The 26,269-nt window shown below is 45.3% G+C and overlaps 1 long non-coding RNA gene across 1 annotated transcript; it reads right to left on the minus strand.

Annotated features, from left to right (window-relative positions):
* Nucleotides 1–90: 90 nt before the first annotated feature.
* LOC135320697 (uncharacterized) lies at nt 91–26,040 on the minus strand. The gene is made up of 4 exons (XR_010379959.1): nt 25,686–26,040; nt 18,118–18,270; nt 17,261–17,368; nt 91–111 (listed from the first exon to the last, which is right to left on the minus strand). It is a non-coding gene; the product is annotated as an uncharacterized LOC135320697 (long non-coding RNA).
* Nucleotides 26,041–26,269: the final 229 nt, after the last annotated feature.

The following is a 26,269-nucleotide window of genomic DNA, read 5'->3' on the forward strand; positions in this document are numbered from 1 at the left end:
TGAGACATATTGAACCTCGCTGATACTGGCAGAAACATATGGAGTGTCAACGTGCACTTGAGAAAGTCACTCAATTCTCTGCTCCAAGAACGGGTCCAAGATTACTGACGTCTAAAAGAGAAGAGATGGCAGAGATGATAAAAGTGCTCATGTTCTTGGAAGAGGTCGTGAGAATCCACACATCCCAAGGGGCATTTATACACCACTCAGACGACCAAGCACAAGACACAGGTAAGCCTTTTCCCAGGGTTGGCCCTTGGTATCAATCACTTGCTCTTCCCTCACCTCCCCTCATGTATCTATTTCAAAGAATCAGCACTTGAGTTGCAAAGAAGCCAGTAGGAGCTGAGCAAGCCCCTCCTAGTATCAGAGTTCCTCCTCCTTCACATTCTGTGCACAACAGTGAACTCCTCCTTTGTCAACTACTCTCGACTAAAATAGATTGGTATTGAATTCTTCACTCACAACTTGAAATGATGATCTTCCCCTAGATTCAGCAAATGCTGGGCTTATGTCTACTTTGGTGTGAAGAGAGTTTTGTAAGTGAGTGAATTTTTTTGCCTGAATTTGGATATTTATTTATCCTAATTTATTCAAAACAGTATTTGTAACTATTATAATTCAGTTATTGAAATGAAGTGTAATTGTTGGGATAAATATGTAGTGACACTTTTTTTGTGGACCATCTTTTCAGTTTTGTCAAGTCCTAGGAGCAGGATATAATGTGATTGCTGTATTTTTTGGGTTAAATTGCTTTTCTCAACATAATTAGTCGATTAAACATTCTCATCTTTGATAGACGAGCACATGATTCTCAATAGCCTAGCAAAGCTGCGGCAGTGTTCTCATATCTATAATATCTCTAAGTGCTATTGAAACCAAGCCTATGTAAAAATACATTGTTTGGGTTTCTTTGTGGTTTCCTAAATAATAATTTTTCCCCTTGAATCGCCAACATTGACCAGTAAGTGTCATTATTAGGAAAGGGAACCATATGCACAATGGAAACCTAGGGTTGTGGTTGTTAATGGTTCTAAGAATTATTTCATTGTTTCTGTTAGTGCTGGAGGCACCAAGAGAAAACTGTTGACCTGCCTCCTTCATGAATTTTGGCTGCTAATTTATATTTTCTGTGCATTTTTCTTATTTGGATATTTCAAGCTGGTACGTAAATTTGGCAACACTGTCTTATAGTTAGATTTAGTATGTTTCTAAAACTGTCTTTATTATGATACATTTCCCATGTATGTAATTCAATTCTGTTTATTATTTGAAAGTCTGCAACTGAGGTATGAACACATTGTCAGACCTGGAGTTTTCGGACACATCCTCCCACAATTGATATACAGAAAAATAGCTAAACAAGAATCAAGTGTCTGTGATTTATGACTAAATTGTGTTAATTTATCCATGCCAAACTGGCAGAGTACCAGTGCAAACTTCGCTCAATCTCTCCCATGTATACAGCAAGATAAACATACACTCTCCCAGCCCTTGGCTCAGGAACCCTGCTGAAAAATGCCCAAACATCTCTTACTTCAAAAGTCAGAAAACTCTCACATAACCTGGAAAGAGTAGAAGGCAAATTAGAGAATGGAAATCAGTGCAGGACCTGGCCTTTGGTGAGGGAGCAGTAAAGGGGAAACTGTGTTTTACTGGAATGCACACTCTAAAGTGGACAGGTCATTTGAGATGGAAGACAATGTGCTGAGGGTTAAAAGAGTGCATAGTGGACGTTTGGTTGACATATCTGAAAGCAATAATCACAAAATTTCTCTGCAATTCATTCCCAGACCAATACTCCACCTGTTAATTTTGAGCTAGGTGTGCCTGTGGAATCTGTGTGTTAGGGCTGTGGCTGATGTCACAAATTTATTCCCAGGGGTTTGGAGATTGTTTTGGGCTGTGGTTGGTACTATCTAGAGAACAGACCTGCCTTGGTCCTCTCTTAATATTAAATCTGCTGGCATATGTGTTGTGGATTAGCTTAGTAACCCAGGGCCTTAGTCACAGTCTTTCCACATCCATGGTATAATTGCTCATTTTCTCCATAAAGGAGAAATGGGTCTCATTCAGAGCCGTCTTCATCTAGTTTGTAGAATCCCGGGCAATTTATTGTTGAAATCAGATTCTATAGCCCAAGGATCTGCAACTTTCATAGGCAGGATTGAAATTTCTTATTGTCCAAAGCAGAGGTTTTTGAAATGCCTCATGCTTGCCTTTGAGTTCCAATGCCTTATTGCAAGAGTTCTTGGAGCAGAGATCTGCTGAAAAATAGGTGAATTTGAAGCCTTTCCATCAGCCTTGACTACCACATGCTAATGCAACAATAGTTGTGGTGCTGACCCAGTACTACACTAAGGACCCAACTGTGGCACTGCATGCTTCAACAGGTTCTAATGTGTGACATCATTAGATTTGTTTCCACTTTTGTTTTTGTTTGCAGAGAACCTGAGGGAACCCATTATAAAATTTTGACTTTTCCGTGGCAATAGTAAGGACGAATGCACTTTCATGAGAGTGTATTGGAAACATTCCCCATCCACATATCCAGCTGGCAGCCCAGAAACCATTTGGAAGCCTCTATTCTAGCAAAAATTACTAGTCCCAGCACTGTCAGAGCTATGATAAGCATTTAACCAAAATGACACTCTGCTAACTTTACTAGAATAGGTTGTATTCACCACAACAAAAACCACACTAGCAATCATAGGTATAACAGGCAACAGACACAAAAGGAATGCATGGCATCATTAAAAACCAAAAACAATCCTCACAGTATTAATACTAAATGTGCACAGAAATGATTTCACTTACAAAAGCTGTTCAAGTCTATAATAGATAACTGATAATCCTTAACCCATAGCGATAGAGAGATATAATAAATTTAAAAGAACCATTCCAAATTTTCAAAGGACAGGAGTCTCCTGAAAGAACATCCAATGTATTAGACCACCAAAATTTACTAGAACATGACTTGAAAAGGGAGGACATAAAAACACTGAAGGAAATCTTGAGTTTATGAATACAAATGCAGGCTAGTATAAATGGAAAGAGAAACACTTTAGATGAGCCAAATATAATCAGAAAGCTCAACGGTGAGAATAGCTAAGCTAAAGACAGTCCAAATCGGACTAGATAATGCAGAGGAACAAATAAGTGACTTCGAAAGCAGGATAACCACAATCACTCAGTCAGAACACGACATAGAAAAGCAAGTGAAAACCAATGCAAGCAATGCAACTGAAACCTGGGGTAAGAGAAAACATACCAGTCTATGGCTCATAGGGATCCCACATGGAAAAGAAGAAAGACAAATGGTTTGAAAAGATATTTGAAGAAATCAGACTGAAATTTTCTTAAACCAAAGATAGAACCAGCTATCTCAACACAGGAAGCACAGAGGGTCCAAGCATAATGAACCCCAGTAGGCCTACAACAATATATATTCTAATTTAAATGGCCAAAATTGATAATAAAGAAATGATTCTAAATGCACCAAAATAGAAACAAGTGCATTGCAAGATAACTTTCTAATGTCCAGCTGATTTCTCAATAGATAGATTGGTAATTTTTTCTTCCCTCTTTCATTTTGTGTTGATCTCTATTCCAAGAACTGATGAAAGGCAGATTCCTTCAGTCTAAACAAGATGAGTTGGCAGAGATTCTAAAAGTGTTCAAGTTCTTGGAAGAGGTCATCAGAATCAACACATCTCAAGGGGCTTTTTCAGACAATACAAGAGACCATGCACCAAGCCCTGTTTATACTTTTCCCAGGAGTGGGCCAATGTATTAAGACTTGCTGTTCCTTCACACTAAACCAGCCATGCAGGTATACCCACAGTCTGCTACTGCAGTTGAATTAGAGCCAGGTCCAATTTTACCAACAATGTAGGGAGAACCTGAGCCTGCTACTGCAAGAGACACAGCACTGTGTCCCATTTCACCAATCTTTCAAGGATACCCTGAGCCTATTCCTGCAGAAGACTCAGAGCCCAATCACATTCCACCAGCTGTGTAGGAAGACCCCCAAGCCTTCACTTGAAATGGATCCAGGAATATGTCCAATTCCACTAGCCTTGTAGGGAGACCTTGAGCCTATTCCTGCAGGAGAACCAGATCTCTGTCATATTCCACCATCCCTCCAGGAAGATGCAGGGCCTCCTCCTGCAGGAGACTCAGGAATGGGTCCAATTTCACCAGTCCTGCAGGGAGACTCTGAGCCAATTCCTGCAGGAGACCCAGGACTGGGTCCCATTCCATCAGCCATGCACTAAGACCTTGAAGTGGGTCCAATCCCACTAGCCTTGCTGGGTGACCCACAAGCCTGATCCTGCAGGAAAGTTAGAGATATGTCATATTCCAGAAGCCCTGCAGGAAGACTGAAAACCTGCTCCTGCAGGAGACCCAGGAATAGGTCCAAATCCACCAGACTTGCTGGGAGAGCACAAACCTGATCCTGCAGGTGATACAGAGCAAGGTACAATTCCAACAGCCCTGCAGGGATATCCTGAGGCCACTTCAGCAGGAAACACATGACTGGGTCACATTCCAATATCCCAGAAGGGAGACTGTTAGCCTGCTACTCCAGGAAAACCAGGACTTCGTCCCATTCCAACAAACCTGCAGTCAAACACTGAGACTGCATCTGCAGAAAACACAGAGCGGGTCACATAACACCAGCCCTGTAGTGAGACTACAAACCTGCTCCTGGGGGAGACCAAGCCCTTCACAGAGAATATGAGCCAGCTCCCGCAGAAGAACAAGAGTTGTGTGACATTCTACCAGCTCTGCAGGTAATCCCTAGGCTTGCTCCTGCAGGATACAAACAGCCAAGTCATATTCCACAAACCCTGCAGGGAGACACTGAGCCTGCAATTGCAAGAGACCGAGGACTGGGACGAATTCCACCAGCTCTGCATGGAATCACTCACCTGCTCCCATAGGAGACTAAGAGCCAACAGTTCTGGTGGGGTCCCTAAGCCTGCATCTGCAAAAAATACTACAGTGTGGAGTCACATTCCACCAGCCCTGCAAAGAGAACAGAACCTGCTGCTGCAGGAGACACAGGACTAGGTCCCATTCCACCAACCTTGCAGGGATACCCTGAGCCTTGGACCAAGGAATGGGACAAATTCTGCTAACCTTCTAGGAAGACCAGGAGCCTCTCCTGCAAGAGAACCAGAGATGGGTCATATTACAGTATTCTTCCAGGAAGACCCAAGGCCTGTTCCTGCAGGAAATGCAAGAACAGGCCCAATTCCTCCAGCCTGAAGGTAGAGTCCAAATCTGTTCTGGCAGGTGACCCAGAGATGGGACCCATTCCATCAGCCCTGCAGGGAGACTCTGAGCCTACTTCTACAGGAGACCCAGGAATGGGTCCCATTAAACCAACCCTGAAGTGAGACACAGAACCTACACTTGCAGGAACCACAGAGCTAGGTCACATTCCATCAGCCCTGTAGTGACCCCTGAGCTGGGTCCAATTACACTATCCTTGCAAGGAGACCCTGTGCCTACTCCTGAAGCAGAACCAGTGATGGGGTCATGTTCCAACAGCCCTGCCGGAAGACCTGGAGCCTGCTTCTGCAGAAGACCCAGGACAGGGTCTGATTCCACCATCCCAGCAGGGAGAAAACTAGCCTGCTCCTGCAAGTGACCAAGGTCTGAGTCATATTCCACTAGCCCTGTAGGAAGAACATAAGACTGCTGTTACAGGAAACTCAGAGCCATGTGCCATTCCAGCAACACTGCAAGGAGAGTCTGAGCCTACCCCTGAAGGAAACAGAAACCCAGTCACATTCCACAAGCCCTGCAGGGATACCTGAGCCTGCACATGCAGGAGACCCAGGGCTGGGACCAATTCTACCAGCCCTGTGGAAAGACCCTGAATCAGCTCTGGCAGGAGACTAAGAGCCATGTCACATTCCACCAGCCCTACAGGTAATTTATCAGCCTGCTCCTGCAGAAGAACCAGAGCCAGGTCACATTCCATGAGCAATGCAGGGAGACTTAGAACCTACACCTTCAAAAGACCCAAGAATTGGACCAATTCCAATGGCACTGCAGGGAGACCATGAGCCATGTCCAATTCCACTAGCCCTGCAGGAAGGACCCGAGCCTACTCCTGCAGGAGAACCTGAGATTGGTCATATTGCAACAGCTCTAAAATGACCCAGAGCCTGTTCCTCCAGGAGACCCAGGACTATGTCCCATCCACCAGCCCTGCAGGGAAACCCTGAGACTGTTCCTTCAGGAGAACCACAACTGGCTCACATTTCACCAGCAATGCAGGGAGACTTAGAGCCTGCACCTTCAAGACACCCAAGAATTGGACCAGTTCCAACAGCACTGCAGGGAGACCATTAGCCAGGTCCAATTCCACTAGCCCTGCATAGAGACCCCGAGCATGCTCCTGTAGGAGACCCAGCACTGGGTCTCATTCCACAAGGCTTGCAGGGAGAAACTCTGCCTGTTTCTGCAGGAGACCAACAGCTGAGTCACATTTCACCAGCCCTGAAACAAGACTCCAATCCTGCACCTGCAAGGGACCTAGGACTGGAACAAAATTGACTAGCCCTGTAGAGGGACCCTGAGCCTGCTTCTGCAAGAGAATCAGAGATGGGTCATATTCCATCAACCCAGCAGGGACAGTCTGAGCCTGCTCCTGCAGGTGATACAGAGTAGGGTGAAATTGCAAAACCTTGCAGGGACACCATGAATCTGCTGCTGCAGGAGAAAAAGGATGGGGTCTCATTCCACAAGCCTTACAAGGAGACCCTGAGCCTGGTCTTGCATGAGATCCTGAGCTGGATCCTGCAGGAGACACAGGACTGGGTCCCATTCTACCAACCCTGCAGGGGAACCCGAACCTGCACCTGCAAAAAACACAGAACCGTGTCACATCCCACCAGCTCTGCAGGGAGACTGTAATACTAGCCCTACAGGAGACCTAGAGACAGGTTACTTTACCAGTCCTGCAGGGAGACCCTGAGCCTGATCTTGTAGCTCCTCCTGCACCTACACACACACTTCTATGAGACCCAGAGCCAATTCAGGCATCACCACCCCTACGGGCTGAGATGCCTCTGCAAACACCAACACTCTCATCTAATTCTCAGAATCAACCCACTCCCAGACCCAAACTTTACTTCCTTTCTCCTGGCATCATTTTTGTTTGTTTTTTCTGTAATTTCCTTGTTTTCTTTCATGTCATTTAGAGTATCATCTATTTTTATGTTTTAAGTTTACAATAATAAAATTTAGATGTTTTTCCATTTTAAATTGTGCAATTCAGGAACATTAAGTGCATTCACAATGCTGTGTAACCATCATCACTGTCTAGTTTCAGACTGTTTCTTTCCTCATAATAAAACCCTGTATCCAAAGCACACATTCTCTTTTCTCCCTCCCCCAGCCCCTGACAAGCCCTAATCCTATTTCTTTGTGTCTTTCCCTACCCTGGATGTTCCCTATCAATGAAATCATACAAAAGGTGGCTGTTTGTGTCTGCTCTCATATTTTAACAAGGGACTGGTTTTTTTTTTTTTTTTTTTTACTTGAAGTAGCATTTTGGTTATTTGAAAGGGAAACCCAGGTGGATTAAACATGAGATGTACAAAATGAAAATTTTTAGTAACTATGTGCATAATCTCGAGATAGGCACTGCTATTCTATGTGTGAAACCAGAGCCAGAAGGGAGATGCTTAGCTCTTCCTGTGGCAAAACATAACCTACAAAATAAAAAATAAAAATATTCAACAGCCATGAAAGTCAAACCACAACCTGGAAAAATCATTTTTCATAACCTAAAGTCAGAGAAAGGTTTCACATCCCTGTGGTCCAAAAACTTCTTGAAACACTGTGTTCTAAACAGAAACAGAACAAACACATGCAATTCCAACAAAAGGCAATGCAGGTGGCCAGTGTATATTAGAGGTGCTTGACCTCTCAAGTGAGGATGCACAAAGATGTACACACTTTGGAGACAGCATTGGTCACCATCACACTGGCTGGACTTTAGCCTGGTGACAATCAGCTCTAGTGACAACATGAGGAGGCAGAGGCCACAGTAGATCCCCTGGAGGGAAGAGTGAGCAGACACTCCTCTCTGGGAGAACAGTATGCAGGATGAATTACAGTTCCACAAGTCCACCCCTTTCCGAGTAGTGCTGATGCTTAGTGTTGATCATACTAAAATTCTTGCACAATTTTTCAAAGATGTCTTTTCAAGGATGTTCATCACAGTTCTGGTTTAACTAGTAGGAGATTGGAAGCAACACTAATGTTCATGGAGAGGGGGTGGGATTCATCAGTTCTGGTTCACATGGAGGAATGATTGTTGTGCAGCTGGAAAAATGACTGCTAGGTCTTTACCTGATGTCAAGGAAGCCCTCAGTTTGGATGCTTGTTAATCCATCATCTACATCCCAGATGCCATCTATGACCACATATGTGTCAAATCATCATAGATTTAAATGAATCTTGTGGTGTGTGAGAGACAGAGGCAGAGAGAATAAGAGAGATAGAGACTGAGAGATGTTCACCAAGCCATTCATGACGGTCACTTCTAGGGGTGGGATTTGCAAATCTCTGCACTTTTCCTTTAGGCAACATTTCAAGTGTTCATAATGTATCTATATTGCTTTACTAATTCTAAGGTATTTAAAGCATATGTTACTTGAGATTCATTCATATTGCATCCACAGCATAAAGTTTATTATTTTTATTTTAAAGTATTTGTTACAAGTACAATCAGCATTTATGAGAGTAAAATGATAAATTCTAAAGAATTAAGAATCAGATAAAGAACAAAACCTTTTGGTGACTCAGACACAGGCCAGCTAGTTGGCAGCAAATGGCAGGGTGGGACATGTTTTTCCAGAAGGTTGTGTATGTTCTGAATCAGCATCCAATAGAGGCAAGGAAAAATTACAAGACATGTACACTGGAAACTACATCAGCTTGTTGACAGTAATTAAGAAAGACCTAGCCCTATTTTAAAATTTGAAGGAGCCAAAATGACAGAGTAGACAGACTCACAGCTTGACCTCTCCCACAAATACACAAAGAATTACATCTACAAAAACACTGAATTGCACAGAAGCCTCCTAAATTCTGGCAGACTGTCTCTCATTTTGAAATACAGGAAGATTCTCACAAAATATGGTAAGGAATAAAAAGAAAAAAGAAAAATTCAGTGCAGGACTGATCCTGCAGGGAAAGAGTAGCATAGGAAGAAAGGCACCCTCAGACTGGGACACAACCTCTCTAGCTGGGAGATCAGCTAGGAAAGAAGCAGAGCTTCCAAGGTTTGGAGGAGACAGTGGCAACTGCATGGCAGGCAGAACTGGGGAACTGACACAGAGGGTCCCTGTGATGACCAGCACTAGACATGAGCTAGCAGGGATGAGCCAGGACTGGCTACTGGAGTCAGTGAAGAGCCCAGGCAGAGGGCTGGGTCACACTGCAGAGAGGCAGCATCAGGAAACTAGAGGGCAGTGTGAGCTCTGGCTGTGTGTGTGTGTGTGTGTGTGTGGAACAGAACAGACTGAAACTCTCATAAAAAAGCACCAATGCTGGTATAATGGGGGAGGAATGATGCACGGCTGTGCCAAAGTCACTTTCTCCACTTGGCTCCATTGTTGGTGTGTTCTCATGAGAAGAGAAATGGGGCTTGGTCATAGCCAACACTGCTGCACAAAGGCAGACCTGAATGTTGAATCCATATCCTGTGCCATTGCAACTTCACAGGTGGGGCTGAGATTTGTTTACAGCCCCAGGCAGAGAGGGTGGATTTGCTCTCTCTGGTCACTTTGTGGATCCACACCTCTGGGACTTACAGGCAGTGAGTGGAGTTCTGACTCAAGAAGGGTGGCCAGTGAGGGTATTTACAACAGGGTGGTGTATGGTTCCATATGTGGATGCGGGATTGGGGTTTGAGCTGAACCTGTAGTGGACCACAAATTCATGTGTGTGACTACACACTTGCTAAGGCAGGTCCAAGGGACTGACACTGCTGGATCTGCACTGATGTTTCCTGGGGCTCAGAACCTGAGGGGCACCAGAGTAGGTGGCTGACATTCCCATAGCTAAGGCAGGGATAAAGCCAACATCAACAAATAGTACTTTGTAAGTCTGCATAACAAGTGACAGACAACACCACAGAGGGAACTCCCCAGTGGACATCTGCCTATTTTTCTTCACAATTGAAGTGCTCCCACACTGCCTACTACACACCACAGCTCAGAAACGGGTCTAGAAGAAATACATAGAGCCAGAGAAATATAAGTAAATAAAGAAGCCGAGGAACCACTTTCAATTAAAAGAACAAGAGAAATCCCCTGAAAGTACAATCAGTAAAATAGACTGATAGTCTACTAGACTTCAAAAAGGGAATGAACAACACACTGAAAGAACTAAAAGAGACTATCAATAGAGACAGAAAACTTTGAAAAGAAAATTTAAACTATAAAGAAGAGCTAGTTAAAAATAGAAAATTCAACTACAGGCAATCAAAAGCAGACTAGATAATGCAGAGGAATGAATAAATGACTTAGGAGACAAGATAAAAGAAATAACCCAATACAGCAGACAGAAAAGCCAATAAAAACCAATTAAAGCAAGATAATATACAGTGTGCCAGCCTATGCATAATAGTGGGTCCCAGAAGGAGAAGAAAGAGAAAAGGGGATTGAAAATATGGTTAAAGTAATCATGACTGAAAACTTTCCAAACCTTAAGAAGGAAAGAATTATCCAAGTACAGGAGGCACAGAGGGTCCCAAACAAGAAGAAACCAAACAGACCTACACCAAGACATATTATAATTGAAATGGTTAAAGTTAAAGATAAAGAAAATATTCTAAAGGCAGTGAGAGAAAAACAAAATGTTAGTTACAAGGGAGCCCCATAAGCATTCAGCAGATTTCTCTACATAAAAACTTCTGGACAGAAGGGAGTGGCAAAATATATTCAACGTCCTGAATGAGAAAAGGCTGCAAACTAGGATATTCTATCTAGAAAGACTCTCCTTTAGAACAGAAAGAGAGAGAAAGAATTTCACAGACAAGCAAAACTAAAAGAATTCAGCAGTACTAAATCTATGCTAAAAAAAAAATTGAAAGTTCTAATCTAAATAAAACATAAACAGGAAGCTATAGAAATTAGGAAACCATAATTGGAAATGCAATAAATACAGTGAATTGCAAGGGAAAACATGAAGATATAAATAAGTCAGTAAGTCAATAAAGAAAGCAAGAAAGAAAGAGAGAATAGCAAAATCATAAAAGGTGAAAGAGGAGAGCAAGAGAATATAGATTTTGTTCCCTTTCTTTTTTTTTTTTTCTTTCTTTTTGTCTTCTTTCTTTTTAGGATGCACTTGGGCCTACATGACTATCAACTAAAACCAAACAGGTGAAGTAAGGGGTTACCATACTTGAAAGACAAGATAACCACAAATCAGAAGTATATAAAGAGTCATAAAACCCAAAAAGAAACCAAGCTTATAGAAAAGAAATTTATCAAATGACAAAAATAAAAAAAAAATAAAAGAAAGAAACAAATAAGAAATACCAAATCAACTGGAAAACAAATTTCAAAATGGCAATAAAACCACATCTATAAAATAACTACTATAAATGTCAATGGACTAAGTGTTCCAATCAAAAGAAAAAGTGAAGGAGGAGGAAAGATGGTGGAGTAAAAAAGATGCTCAGAGCACACCCCTCTCCCACAAATTCACCAAAAGTGACATCCACAGACACACCCACCACCCAGAACACCTGCTGAACGTTGACAGAATATTGCCTTCTTCAAAAGATAAAATTTTCCACAAATCTGGTAGGAGAAAAGGAGAAAAGAAGAAAAAGGAAAATAGTTCATGACCATTCCAATGAGGAGGGAGCTGCAAAGGAGTAATAGCATTAATACACTGGGTCTACCCAACTCCAATGGCGAGTTCAGCAAGATGGAGAGGGAACATCTGCGGCTCGGATCTGTACAGAATAGCCTTTGACTGACAGAACTAAGTTAATTGGGCACAAAGAGTCCCAATGATCCCCAGCCCTAGACGTGAACCAGCAGAGGTGGGATGGGACAGGCTGTCTGAGTCGAGCAGAGGATTCTGGCTGACTGTACAGAGGAAACCTTGGGGGACTGCAATGTTCTGTGTGCCATGGCTGGGAGAGTATACAGATTAGAATAGCCTGGGTCCCCCATAAAATCCAAAAAAAAAAAAAAAAAAGGCAAAGCAACACTGCTAGTGTGCCCTGGGGGGAAGGGGATCCGTAGCCTTTGTGTCCACAGACCCACAGTGCCATTATTGGAGACTTCTTGGGAGAAGAGAGTCAAGGCTCAGCCATAGCCACCATATTTTCTGGTTCATGGTTCCCAGGTGAAGGAGGGGTCAAAAGCCGAATCCCTACCTAGGGGCTCCACAACCTCATAGGTGGGACTGAGATTTGTTTACAGTCCAAAGCAGAGGGGACCATTACACAGCGATGCCTCTCTGAATTGGCTTTTCTAAGACAAATGGACAAGAAGCAGTGTTCTGGAACAGAGCAGGGGTGACGGCTAGTGCAGCTGTTTTCTCTGAGTCCACCTATGAATGATGGACCTAATGCGGCAGGGGAGCTACCTGCCAACTACCTTGCACAAGTGTGGTGCTGGGACCAGGCATCTGGTGGGGGTGCAGACCACCCACAAACTGATGCTGGGACACAGACCAGGAGCACGACTGGAGGGCCTCTGGAACCAGCAAGTGGAGTTTTCACAGCAGGATATGGGCAGGAGTGTGACAACCACAGGAAAAAAAGGAGCTCCTGCTCAATAGCCAGGGCAGACTCAGGCCACCAGAACACCAGCCACACCACCAACAAAGGGGATAACAGGCAAAAGGCATGGAAGGAAGACTTGGCAACCACCCATAATTAAAAACAACCTTATGACAAAATTATTAAGAGTGCATATTCTTGGAGAAAGGCCAAGATAGTGGAGTAGAAGGATACTTGTATCTTATCCTCTCCAATAAATACACCAAGACTGACATTCACAGACACACCCATCCACTCAGAACATCTGCTGAACTTTGATAAAACATTGCCATCTTCAAAAGACAAAATGTGCCACCAATCTGGTAGGAGAAACGGAAAAAAGAAGGAAGAAAATGCAAAATGGCTTGAGGTTGGTCCTTTGAAGAGGGAGCAGCAAAGGAGGGATAGTGCTGGTTGTCTTGGTCTCCCCCTTTCCAACGGAGAGGTCAGCAGGATGGACAGGGAACCTCTGAGGCTCAGATGTGTACAGAACCGCCCTTGACTGACAGAATTATGTTATATGGGCACAAAGTGTGTCAACAACCCCCAAACCTAGAAGTGAATCAGGGATGGGAAGGAACAGGCTGCTGGATCCAGGCAGACTCTGGTTGACTGTACAGAGGTAACCCTGGGGGACTACAGTGTGCTGTGGACAACTGCTTGGATTGTATACAGATCAGAACAGCCTGGGCCCCCCATAAAATAAGAAAAAAAATAAAGCAAAGCAACATTGCTGGCTTGCCTGAGGGAAGGGGAGTTTTGTCCTTTGTCTCTGCTGACCCACAGCAACATAACTGGTGATTTCTCAGAAGAAGAGAGATGAGGCTCTGCCACAGCCATCATACCCACCCAGGCAGAGGCAGGGTTGAAACCTGAATATGTACCTGGCAGTTCTGCAGCCTCATAGGTGGGACTGAGACTTGTTTACATCTCCAGACATATAGGAAGGTTGTGTCCTGGTGCGTCTATGAACTCGCACCTCTAAGACAAATGAACAAGGAGCAGAGTTCTGGCAAAGAGCAGGGACTAGGGCTGGTGTGGCCATTTGCCTCAAGCCCACCTACAGAGTGTGGAACAGATGTGGAGTGGGGAGTAGCACTGAACAGGGGAGCAACCAACCCAACTACTGTGCAGGACTGCTGCACCTGGACACGGAATTGGGAAGGGGCACACCCTGCCCACCTACCATGCAGGAGAGCAGCACCAAGATGCAGCATTGGGAGGAGATGTGACATGTCTACCTACAGGCACTGGGAGTAGCACAGACCAAGGGTGTGACCAGAGGGTCTCTGGAACCAATGAGCTGAGTTCATGAAACAAGGCAGGGGCAGGAGCTGTGACAACCACAAAACAAATAGGAGTCCCCATTCAATAGCCAGGGTAGGCTCTGGTTAACAGGTTAACGGCCACATCCGTAACCAAATGGATAACAGACAAAAGGCACAGAAGTAAGACTTGGCAACCACACTTATTTAAGAAAGACCTCTTGATAAAATTATTAAGGGCACACAATCTCCACGGGAACATCCTCTCTTCTTTTTCTGTTCCATTTTCTTTTACTTTTTAAATGTTACTTCTTAAATAATTTTTATATTTCTATTTTTAATCCCTTTTAAAATTTTCTTTTAAAATACTAATATTATTATCTTTCAATTTGTCCAATTTCATTTTTATCTTTGTTTTGTTCTTCTGTTATGATGATACTCTGTTCTCAAATATTTTTCTTCCTTTAATGTTTTAAAAATTCATCCCAACTCAAGTGTTACCTTGTTTCAATATGTTCTTCTGTTATTGATTATACTGCTTTTAAAACTAATTTCTTTGTGCTTAGTTTTATTTCTGCATCCACTTTATATAAATAAATAAACTCCTAAAGGACGACAGTAGATAACTGATACTCCATAAGCCATAGTGCCAGAGAGATATAAGCAAGATGAAGAAGCAGAGCCACCTCTCTCAATTAAAAGAACAAGATAAATCCCCTGAAAGAACAATCAATGAAATAGACATTGATAGTCAACTAGATGATTTCAAGGAAAGAGTGATCAAAGTACTGAAGAAACTAAAAGAGATTGTCTATAGAGACAGAGAATATGTCAAAAAATGAAATTGAAACTCTAAAGAGGAGCCAGTGAAAATTGGAAAACTCATTTGCTGAGATGAGAGTTGAGCTAAAGGCTGTAAAAATGTAGGCTAGATAATTGAGAGGAATGAATATGTGACTTAGAAGACAGGACAACATAACAGCTCAGAGAAAACAAATAAAAACCAATGAAAGCAATATAAGGGACCTATGGAATAACATAAAGCATGCCAACCTACTCATAATGGGGGTCCCAGAAGGAGAAGAAAGAACAAAGGGGATTGAAAAGGTATTTGAAGAAATCATGACTGAAAACTTCCCAAATCTAAAGAAGGAATCAGATATCCAAGTGCAGGAAGCACAGAGCGTCCCAAACAAGGAGGACCCAAGACACCCACACCAAGACATATTACAATTAGGATGACCAGGGTTGAGAATAGGAAATGATTCTAAGGGCAGCAAGAGAAAAACAAAGGATGAGATACAAGGGAACCCCATAATATTTTCAGCTGATTTCTCTACACAAACAGTACAGACCAGAAGGGAGGGGCAAGGAATTTTCAAAGTCCTGAATGAAAATATGATGCAGCTTACGATACTTTATCCAGCAAGGCTATCCTTTAGAATAGGAGAGATAAAGAACTTCACAGACAAGCAGAAACTAAAAGAATTTAGCAACACAAAACCTATGCTAAAGGAAATATTGAAAGACCTACTCTAAACAGAAAAGAATCAGGATGCTACAAAAAGGAGAAAACCATGATTGGAAAGGTGATTGCTACAATGAATTACAACAGAATAAACATGAAATCATAAAAGAGGACATCTAAATCATTAAGGGTGGGGGAGGCGAGCAAGAAAATGTACAGGTTTCTCTCTCTCTCTCTCTCTCTCTCTCTCTCTCTTTTCTTCTTGGTAGGATGAGTTTGAGCTTATATTACTATCTGTTTAAAACAAACAGATATAGTAATGGGTTAATATATGAACAAAGTAGGGTAACCACAAGCCAAAAAGTTACAATAGAGTCACAAAACTAAAAAGACACTAAGATAATAAGAAGGAAAATTATCAGACCACAAAAAGAAAAAGAAAGGAACAAAGAGGAAATACAAAATCAACTGCAAAACAAAGTTCAATATATAATAAACACATATCTATCAATAATTATTATAAATGTCAATGGACTAAATGCTTTAATCAAAGGACATAGAGTGCAGAGTGGATAAAAAAGCAAGTATCTACAATACACTGTATACAAAAGACCCACGTTAGGGAGAAGGACACACATAGATTGAAAGTGAGAGGATTGAAAAAGATATTCCACAAAAATGGAAATGACAAGAAAGCAGGAATATCAACAGTGAATTCAAATAAAATAGACTTTAAAACAAAGATTATAAAGAAAGATTAAGAAGGACATTTTATAATGATTAAAGGAGTCATAGATGAAGATATTACACTCATTAACATATATGAACCCAATATAGGAGCACCTAAATACATAACAGATAAAAAGGGAAAATTTGATCAGAATACAGTCATGGTAGAAGACTTTAACTATCCATTAACATCACTGGACAGATCTTCCATACATAAAATTAATAAGACAATGTAGAAATTAAATGATAAAATAGAACAATTTGTCTTGGTTAATATTTTCAGAACATTATATTTCCCTAAAATAGAATATACATTCTTCCCAAGTGCACGAACCACATTTTCTAGGATAGATCATATACTTTGGCACAAAAGAAGCATTAACAATTTGAAGAAGATAGAAAATATTTGAAGCAACGTTTTCTGAACACAATACCATAAAAGTAGAAATTAACTACAGAAAAATAAAGGAGAAATAAATGACAGCATGGAGATTAAACAACATATTACTTAAAAAAAAAATGGGTGGATGATGAAATCAAAGAAGAAATAAAAAAAAAAAAACACAGTGAGACAAATGATGATGAAAACACAACCACACAGAACCTATGGGATCCAGAAAAGGCAGTGCTTAGAGTGAAGTTTATAGCGAGAGAATCAGGTCTACCTCAAAAAAGAGGAAAAACTGCAATAAACAATCAAACTTACCACCTAAAAGAATTAGAAAAAGAAGAGCAAAAAATAACAAAAGTAAGCAGAAGGAAGGAAATAATAAAGATCAGGGAGGAAATAAATAAAGTAGATATATTAGAAACATTTGAAAAAATCAAGCCAAGAGATGGTTTCTTGAAAGGGTAAACACAATTGACAAAATTATGCTCTATGCTGCAAATTGACACAACAATGCAAACTGACTATAACTCAATAAAATAAAAATTAAAAAATAAATATATTAACAAAAGAAAAAAGAAAAGGTAGTTTCTACTCACCAGACTGGAGGAGGGGACTGCACCCCATGCGGGGTCACACCCCATGGGAAAGCCTGGGGTCAGGATCGGAGGAGCAGGGTGCTGTGGACAGGATCTGTCACAGGGTTTCTGCAGGAGGGGAGGGTGAGGCATGTGAGCAGGCTGAGGGCTGGCCATTTGAGTAAGTTCATGGGCTCTGGGGTGGAGGGGCTCCCCCAAGTGTCTGGACTTGACTCTGGGTGAGTTGGGCAGGTGGACAGTGGCTCAGTGTGAGTCCAAGTCCAGTGGAGGGGGTAGTGCGTTAGATCTAGAAGGACTCCTTCTGGGATGGGAAGGCCCACAATGGAGGCAGGAGGCCAAGCCCAGGTGACTGAGAACAGGGTGTGTCCTGCATAGACCTGCAGGGCAGAAGAAAGCATCCAGTCTACAGAAGGTGGAAACATGGTCCATACAAGGGCTCAGCTCACATGTCACCCCCTCAGAGGAGCCTTCCTTGCCTGCACAGTCTACAGGGACAGCCTCCTCCACGCACATCTCCAAAGCAGACAGCTGCTCCATCTCCTGCATAGCACTCAGGAATAGGGCCCCTGCTCCACACCCAGCCATGGTTCCGCTGCCCTGAGGAAAAGCCCTCACAGGAGCCATCAAGCCCTGCACGACCTGGGCCCCACCTCTCTGTCCCTTCTGCCACCACTGTCTCCACCTGGCCCTATTCTCCTCCACTCCTGCACTCCCCCAGCCCTGTGTGCTCTCCAGAGCACGTGTCCCTCCTAACATGCTGTGTGTGCTCACTGTGTCTCATCCACTGCATGCCTCCCACCCAGGTCAGTATCCAGTGCACAGTAGGGCTCAGTAAGTAGAGAATGAATGACTCTTACCATCACTGCTGGGAAGACCTTTGTCTGTGGCCTACAGTGATCACACACACGTCACACACTCACTGAGGTCCTACTGTGTGTTGGGCGGGATCCATATACCGGGCACAGCAGGGAGTGAAGCAGGCAGGTCTCCATTCTCATGCAGCAGACAGCCTGGTGGGGGACACAGAGAAAATTAAGTAAAATATACACAATATCCGGAGGTGATATGTTCCATGGAGAAAAATAAGGTAAGGGAGGACATTTGAGCAGATTCCTGGAGGTGTTCAAGAAGCAGGCGGAGAGAGATCCTGGCTGAAAGAGCAGCCAGCGCAAAGGCCCTGAGGCCACAGTGGGATGCGCGTGGAGGGTCTTAGTTATCCGTGTGAGTTCTTAGTCCTGCCTTGGGTACGTATGTTGCTTTTATTTGTAAACCTTGATTTCACCTTTAAAGCAAATTAAACTGCATCATCAATCTGCATAATTTAGCCAATTCTGTTTCAGGTGTTGTGGGCACAATGGTGGGCTAGTTACTTGGGTTGGTAAAGAATTACCAGCGTCTGAGAAGGGTCTAGGAAAGTTTAATAGGGACACTGCTATAGGCAACATCAGGCCACACAGGCAAGAGGTGCCTACACGAGCGCCAAGGTTGAGTGTGTGGGGTCTGTTATTGGGGGGGTGCTGTTCACACAAGGAGGAGGGGGCTGCATGATCAATTCATGCACAGGTACCTGGTTGGTTGTGAGATCTGTCAGGGGCTTCTCTGAACAACAGGCTTTACCACATTAATAAGGGCAAGATGTGAGGCCTCTCTTCCTGGGGCAATGAGTTTTCATAGGGTAAACACACAGCAAGAGAAGATGTTTTATAGCTTGTGGAAATGCAGGTGTGCAAAGGGTCCTGCAGTGGGGAGTGGGAGGTAAGGTGCCACTGGGCTCTAGGCACACAGAGAGCCCAGGGGTGAGGGTGTATGACTCTAAAGACTGCCACCTGGCTTCACACCAGGGACTTTATGTGAAAACAGGAGAATCTAGGTTGTCAGCACGTGTCTACTCAGTGACCTCCCTAAGCCTAGCTCTGTCAGGCACCAGGTGGCTGTGAAATGAACATGAAGGTCCCCACCCTGAGGACCCCAATGAATGAACATCTTGACATCCTCAAGCCCCTTCCCCTGCACCACCACCTCACCTCATCTGGGTCTCAGGCTCTGACCCTGATATCAGTGGCACATTTGTTCCCTATATCCAGCTCCTCTGGACGTCTCTGTGATGAGCTGTTCCATGTCAGTGAGCCCCAAACTGAGCTCTGCCTTTACCCCATGAATGCTTCCTCCCTGTGAAGCCCCTTGTGAAGGAGCCACCACTAGCAGGATCCTTCAGCCCTGAGTCTCTGCCTTCCCCACCCCTCCGATTTCCCACAGCCCATGATCCCCTCTGGAGGTCCCTATTATCCTCTCACTCCCACTTCAGTCTTGGGCTGCACACCAAATCCCTCTTCACAATCTCCCACAAGACAGGTCCAGGTCCACTTGGGGACACTGAGGTGACACAAGCGGGTGTTGCTGGGAATGAAGAGCAGGATACTGTAGCAGAGGAGAGGCAAGGGCTCCCAATCCACCAGAACACAGGCTAAAGTGGGGGCAAGACACCCATAAAGGGTGAGGCAGGCATCACACTGCAGCCCAGCCCTCTGCTCCCCCAGGGTGCCCTGTGTTTCCTGCTTTGGCCTGGGGGACTTCCCCCCTCACTCTCTGTTAGAGGGGTGCACATTCATTCATTCACACCCTCATTCACCATGTACATGGGTCATGCACAGTGCCAGGCCTCAGCTGGATGACAGCTCATCCTTGGGGACACAGCTCAGATCTCACCTCCTCCATGAAGCACTTCTGGATTCCCACCCCTCCTGAAGTTCCTCTGTCCTCAGTTGGGACCACTAGGGCTGAGACCACACTCTGATTACCTCCCAAGTCTGTGATCTCTGTGAAAGCTGGGCCCAATGTGGAAAGAGACTCACAAAAATGGGGCCAAAAGGGGCTAAGAAAAATATTACTAGTTCTCTATTACAGAGAAGGGCACTGAGCAGAGAGAGGGCAGTGTCCAACCAAAGCTACAGAGGAGGGTCTCAGTGAGCCCTCCCTTGGCCCTGTTACTAGTTCTCTGTTACAGATGAGGACACTGAGCCACAGAGAGGGAGCAGAGCCCTGCTATAGCCTTGGCCCGACGGCCTGTGTCCTTTATTACTAGCTCAATTCTGCCAGCAGGGGTGTGGGCCTGGAATGGAGGTTGAAAGCAGCCTGACCCCCAGGACCCCTTCATACACAAAGTCAGTCTCAGGAAACACCCCTCAAGACCTACTCTACACCCCTGGCATTGGGACCTGATTGCTGTTCCTGGAAGCTGGCTGGGCTTCCCTGTGAATTGGCCCAGGAGATGCTTGGGACAGACACAGGGCCCCTGAGGCTCCCTGTCCCCAGATGAGCAGATCTGGTCCCCTTGACTGTCCCTGGCAGAGGCCTGATGACACGAGGTGTTGGTCGGGTAGCCAGCTGTGGAGATGAGGGAATGGGAGCAACATGCAGGTACATGCAGAGGTTCAGGTATTCACTCAACAATCATTGATTCAGGCCTTGCAGTGTGGCTTGCCTGGGCTCAGGCCTGGGTGTCCAGTAGTGAATACAGTCAACCACTTGAGCCTTCTGGGAAAGCAGTGCTCGGAGAAACGGGCCCTCAGGGCCCCCATCCTGCTCCCTATGAACAATCACACTGAGATGAGGCTGCAGCCATGGTTCCCAGTGGAGGGTGAAGGGAGGAAGGAAACCCAGAGTGGGCACTGACCATGAGCCTGGACACTGGAACCAGATGGCCTGGGCTCTGTAATCTGGGGTGGTCACCTCCCCTGTTCTCTCTGTGCCTCAGTTACTTCTGCAGAAATGGGTGATAACGCCTGTCCCTGCCCCACAGATTTTCATGAGGAGTCAGTGATCTCTTATGCATGTAGGACAGTGCCTGGCTCTGGGTCAGGATCCTGCTCACCTCACAATATTCTGTCCCACTTTAAAGATGAGAAAGCCAAGGCTAAGGGGGCTTTGAGACCAGCCTGGGCTAGCCCCCTTCTCATGCTCTGCTGTCCAGGTCTCCTGCTTTTACATCATCCCTCTGCCCCATATCCAGCCAGCAAAGTAGGTGCTGAGAATCTGAGCAAATCAGAGTATGAATGGAGGCACACCCTCTCCCCAACTTGGGCTCTTGTGGCGGTGGGCAGGATGGGGATGTCGGGCTCCCCCAGACTGTCCAGGAGGCCCAGCATGTCCGTCACCTCATTTCCACTCAACACGGAGGTGTATGTCCAAGGGCCAGAGGGCGATGGAGTAACCCAGGGTGGGTGGATGCTAGGTAGGTGTGGGAGGCACAGAGTGGCCCCTGGAAGACAGTGTCCAGGCAGCCAAGGTGTGGGGAATGAGGGTGCCCAGAAGGGGCAGAGGACAGAGTCCAGCCTGGACACCACCCCCTCCTGGACTCTGATCTGGGGTGAGAATTGGGACAAGCCAGGGCCCCGCTAGGGCTCCTCATCCAGCAAAGAGGTGAGGAAAAGTTAAGGAGACAATGGAGGCTGACCCCACCATGCTCCCTGTGTGAGGGTGCTGCTTCCAGGATCCTGGAGGTTCCTTAGACCCTTGTGAAGTGGCTGCTGTTTCCAGCCCCATGTGGGAAGAAGAACTGAGGCAGGGAGGACAGAGTGACTCAGGACAGAGCTAGGATTCATCCAAGAGTGTGTGCGCCTCTCGCTGAGAGCAGCCTCTGGGCATCATGGACTCAGGAAGTGTCTTGTCCTCCCTCTTAAGGCTCCTGGCATGTTAGGCAGGAAAGGTCCCAGTGCCCATACCTGGGCCTCTCTGGGTGATGCTGACATGTGGGATCATGATGGTCCTGGGAAAGGAGAGAGAATGTAGGCTGGGCGTCAGGTCTGCATCAGACCCTAATGATGCCCGTAATGTTGTGTGACCTGGAAACTCCCTGACCTCTCTGTGCCTGGCTTTCCAGCTCTGACTCAGAAGACTGCTGTGCTTGGCACACAGTAGGACCTCAATCAGAGGAAAAAGCCAGCCCTTCCCCAGGAACCTCTCCTCTTACATGCCCAAAGCTAAGCCCATGTGCCACACATCACCAGAGTTGATACTTGACAAACAGGCAAGTGAAATCCAGCAACCCCTCCCTCCTGCCTGAGGCCCTTCCCTCCTCAGTGAGTGGCTCATAGCAGGTCTATGCATCCCAGAAGCCTGAACTGAGCCTTGTGACCTGGAGGAGTCCCTGTTCCACAAAACTTTTTTTCCAGGTGCTTCCAACAAGACACAAGAACACCTGGTCAGTCTCTTAGCTGCAAGGTCCTCCCTTTGCAAATTCCCCCATCACATCCGGGCTAGAAGATGTGAGTTCCAGGGCACATGACCATCCAAATGATGACTTCAGGGAAACATCCCTGCCCACACTGCACTCTTCAGAGCCCACCTTCTAAAAGAAGGGGTAGTGACCCACGGTTGTGCACAGTTTTATCAGAACACAGCCCTCACCCACCCACCATTGGAAACATGTGAGAAGCAGAGATTCCCAAGTGCCTGGACCCCTGTCATCCAGAAAGCAGAGGTTAGGGTAACAGACAGAAGGGGAGAAAGTACTTTCATACTATGTATCTGATAAGGGGTTAACACCCAAAACATATAAATAACTCTTACAATTCAACAGCAAAAAAACAAGCAATCTGATTTAAAAAGTGGGCAGAGGAACTGAATAGACATTTTTCCAAAGAAGGCACACAGATGTCTAACAGGTACATGAAAAGGTGCTCAACATCACTCACCATCAGGGAAATGCAAATCAAAACCACAATGAGATATCCCCTCACACCTGTCAGGGTGGGTGTCATCAAAATACAAGAGATAACAAGTGATGGTGGTGGTGTGAAGAAAAGGGAAACTTCTGCAATGTTGGTGGGAATATAAATTGGTGCCATCACTCTGGAAAAGAGTAAGAAGACTCCCCCAAAATTTAAACTTAGAACTTCCATATGATCCAGCAAGTCCACTGCTGGGAATATATCCAAAGGAAATGAAATCACTATGTCAATGAGACAACTGCACCCTCACGTTCACTGTATCATTATTTACAATAACCAAGATATGTAAACAACCTAAGTGTCCATCAACAGATGAATGGATACAGAAAACGTGACGCATATATATGTATATATAATGGAATCTTATTCAGACATTAAAAAAATGAAATCCTGCCATTTGTGACAACTTGGATGGACCTTCAGGGTATTATGCTAAGTGAAATAAATAAGACAGAGAAAGACAAATACCTATGATCTCATTTATATGTGGAATCTACAAAATAAACCGAAACCCATAGAAACAGAGATCAGGTTGGTGGTTGCCAGAGGTGAGTCAGGGGGTGATTGAAATTCGGGAAGATAATCAAAATGTACAAACTTCCAGTTAGAAGATAAACAAGTCCTGGGGACATAATGTACTGCAAGCTGACTGTAGTTAACAACACTGCACTGTGCATTTGATAGTTGTTAAGAGAGTACCCCTTAAAATTTCTGATCACAAGGAAAATAGTGTGTGACTATGGGTGATGACAGACGTCAAGTAAACTTAATGCAGTGATCATTTCACAATATGCACATGTAACAAGTCATTATGCTGCACACCTAAAGCCAACAAAGTTATGTGACAATTGTATCTCAGGAATACTTATCCCAGGAAGCGGGGGTGCGAGCCTGGACTACCTACTGCAGGAGCTGCCTTTGTCCTCCAACAGCAGAGGGTGGTAGTTGTGACAGGGACTGTAGGTCCCTCAAAGCCTAGAATGTTTACTGTCTGGACCTTCACAGGGAGAGTGTGCAGACCATGCCCTGGAAGACGGTGGTCATGGCAGCAACAACGGCCTGCCTGTGAGCAGGCTCAGCCCAGACAGCTCCTGTGCTCTGCTGTCACCGCATTTACTTCCCTCCACACCCTCAGAGGGAGAGGTTTCAATGTTCCGATTTTACACATGAGAAAACTGAGGCTCATTTGCTCTGAATAATTGACCAACTGGTGGGGGAAGCTTTGAACTCCAGTGTTCTGATTTCAAAGCCACATCTCAGTCCTGATTTTTTGAAGGTGGAGGTCCAGGCACTGGGGACCCTCCACCTTTCTCACTTGTAGTCGTACTCCAGGGCTGCCATCCCCGAGGCGTCTGGGTGAACACATTTAATCCGCTTACTCTGCACCAGCTGAGCCCTTGGCTGCCAGTCTGTTGTCGCTGCCTGACACCAGCTGAGTTTTACAAGTGAACCATCACCCCCTGCCAGCCCACCTGCCCTGCCATGTGGGGCAGACCCCTCCTAGCCTGGTCATTCTAAACCCTTAGCTCACACATTTGCACAACTGCATCGAAAGGGCCCTACTCCCTGTGTGGAGGTATCGACAAGGGGAAGGGAGGGGAGTTTTGGGTGGCCCCTTACTCTGAAGGTGACACATGACAGGGACATATTCATGTCCATAATGGCACTCAATTTGAAGCTAAGAACATGGTCACAGCGAGGGGTAAAAGCTGAGAGGCTACAAGGCTGCTGAGAAAGGGGCTTGACTACTGAATTGTAAATGTGTAATTTAATTTAAAAATTAGCCTCCTGGGTGATAAGAATTTGCCCCTAAGGCCAGAATTGGCCACCTGACCCCTGGGAACCCCTCAATTCCAGGATGTAATCATCTGAGCATGGAGGGGGCTTAAATTGGGGTGCTGTCCTCTCAGTCATGGTGCACCTGCCCACATGTGCACCCATGAACAGCAGTTCTCACACATCAAGGCACCTCTCATGCCCTGCCAAGGAGGTCCAGGTCATAAGGAAGGGATGACAGACTGTGAGGTCACACGTGTGCCCCTGCAGGGGTGAATTTTGTATAGGGCAGAGCCCCCCCACTCTCACCTCCAGGAGGGGTGCTGGAGGGAGCAGGACTCCTGAGAACCTAGGCTTAGCAAGCATCCAGGCTGAGGGTGGGGAGGCTGTCCACTTTGAAGTCATAGGTCAGATGGTAGATTGGGGTCCCACCCCCACAGCTCACCAGTGAGACCGTCTAGTCTGTTTTCTCTGTAAACTGTAACCCAGTCACCCTCACCCTCAGAAGTGGGGGCAGCCTGTGTAAATTACAACACAAAGCCCTGGGCTGTTTCAGGTGCCCGGGGGTTTCCAGCCCCCCTAGGCCGGGCAGCTGGGAGAGGAGATGTATGAGTTAGCAGGTGTGAGAGCAGGGCTGAGACTTGGCTGAGTGCATGCACTCTAATATCCAGGAACTGCGAGCTACCACTAGCAAATCTGTTCACTGAGGCCATGTGTACTCTCCCTTGTCATTTACAATCCCCTGTTTGAACAGAGGCCTCTGGAGTCTATTAGCCACATTGTTGCCTGTCACCACACTGTTGCAGTTCCAGGGTCTCCATTTAGCCAGCTTGAAGGAATAGTCAAACTTTTTCTTAAAACCAGTGACAGAAAACAAAAGTGGCTTAAAGAAGCAAACAGGGCAGGAGAGAATGACTTACCTAACTGAGACATCCACAGGGAGATAGCTTCAGGCAGGGCTGTACCTGGTGCTCAGTGACATCAGCAGAATTCATCCTTCCCCACCTCTGGGCTCTGCCACTGGTGTCATCTTCACATGGCTCTGCCTTTACGAGAGCAAGATAGTCACCAACTGCCACAGGCTGACATCACCACCCCTCAACTCCCAACTGAAATAGAACTTCTCTGCTCCCAGGATTCCAGCAACTAGGCCTGACCTCCGTGGAGCCTGATTGGGCTGGTGCCCAGCCCTGAGCCAATCACAGTGGCCAGGGAGGATGGAAAATGCTGATTGGCCAGATCAAGGCCATGTGACCATCCTCTCCAGGAAACCTGTGAGCTTTTCACCTGTTTTCAGGTTGGGAGAGTGTGATGTCTCCCAGAGGATCCTGCTACTAGCACAAAGTGCAGGTGGCACAATGAGCTGAAATGAGCCTGTCTGCTTGGTGAAAAGTGACAGGTAACTTATTGGTTCCCTGCTCCAGGGAGGGAGGCATGTCCAAACAATACTGGGGCTTCAGAGCCAGAATGTATTAGAAAAGCCTCCCAGTCTCCCAAAAGGTGG

Source organism: Camelus dromedarius, unplaced genomic scaffold (assembly GCF_036321535.1).
Source record: "Camelus dromedarius isolate mCamDro1 unplaced genomic scaffold, mCamDro1.pat HAP1_SCAFFOLD_114, whole genome shotgun sequence".
Classification (NCBI taxonomy): Eukaryota; Metazoa; Chordata; class Mammalia; order Artiodactyla; family Camelidae; genus Camelus; species Camelus dromedarius.